Below are 1,455 nucleotides of genomic sequence, written 5' to 3' on the forward strand. Positions count from 1 at the left end.
GATGTCTGTTCCCAGCCCCGTCCTTCCCTACGGCCTCGGCGCGGGGGGCAGGTCCCGTAGGTGCCCTGTAGGCACCCCGAGCACCCGGCCGCTGCAGTGACCAGCCCAGTGCGGAGAGAGGACCCCAGTCACCGCCCGACCCCTAGCACAGCTGGCTCCAGGTCTGTGTAGCCAGCTGCTCCCACCTGCCCATGGGTAGCGGTCTGAGACCTAGCCTGAGTCCTGGCCCCTGGGGCAGGGGCTGGTTCCCAGGCGGCCAGCCAGGCCAGAAGGCGGCCAAGTCTGTCCTCAAGGGGGTCACGAGGCAGGACAAAGTCTCTGGCCCAGGGCTACTCACCTTTGGAAGCCCCGGGGGCCACAGTGATACTCACAGCACACTTAAGTGTGGTTGCATGGCCATGCAAATATACGCAAATCGCTTCTTTCACACGGACAGGCATGAATACAGAGATTAAGGCTTAAGCGGTGGTGCCGGACCCGACCGCAGCCCATGGGAGCCAGTCAGCACCTCTCAGGCTCTGCCCACTAGGCTAAGCAGCCAGCATTTCCCACAACGCCCCGGCGCTCCCAACACCTCCTCCCTGGGGCTAGAACCGGCGACGCCCTGCACCCGTCTGTGCCCGCCCGCCCGGCCGCTTGCGTCCGTCCATGCCTGGGGGACCCTCGCTGGTGCGGGGCGTGTTCCCAGGGGAGGCCACGTGCAAAGGATCCCGCCCACGGGCCCCGTGTTGAGTAGCCCTGCGCTAGGTAGAAGCCAAGCTGCCCTGGACTCCCAGTGCGGGGACCCCCTGCTCCTCCCCTGCCTTGCCCCCGCTCCCTGGTCTTGCAATAAGCACAGGCTGGGGGCGAGGGTCTGCCAGGGGGCAGAAGCTGCTCACTGGGGACAGGTTCCGGGGGGGAGTTTGCTGCCTCTGAAGCCTCAGGACCTGGCCGGTCGGCCACCAGCCTAGATGGGCTCCTGGCCTGGCCCTGTCTGGAGCCTGCTGATGTCCCTGCTCAGCCGTTGGGAGGGGGTGTAACAACACAAGGCGCCCGTGCTCTCAGCCTCCCCAGGGCCCGGCTGTGCCGTGGGGCGGAAGAGACAGGACACAGCCTTATCGGCCGGGGCCCGGAGGCCTCGGAGTCGTCCCCTTCGGCCAACGTTTCCCACTGGGCCCAGGAATCGTGGCTCTTACTTTCAGGGTCCCAGGCGGCGTCCGGGTTTCCGAAGGGCTCGGCTGCGGGGCCCACTCGTGCAGTCAGGCGCTACGTCTCAGAACCAGGGAGCCCGGAAATTGAAACAGGCCGGACCCCCCGCCCCTTTGGAAAGATGTGCCCTTCACACTGCGAGCTTTGACGGAGACATTTCTGCTTTCCTATGGCCCGGGCAGGTTCCGGGGCAGCCGGCGTATCTCCCCGGACTCAGGGAGATCACTGAGGGACCCCGGAAGCCGAGAAGCAAAGTCAGGCTCCGCA

This window comes from Pelodiscus sinensis, chromosome 2, assembly GCF_049634645.1.
Source record: "Pelodiscus sinensis isolate JC-2024 chromosome 2, ASM4963464v1, whole genome shotgun sequence".
In the NCBI taxonomy this organism is placed as follows: Eukaryota; Metazoa; Chordata; order Testudines; family Trionychidae; genus Pelodiscus; species Pelodiscus sinensis.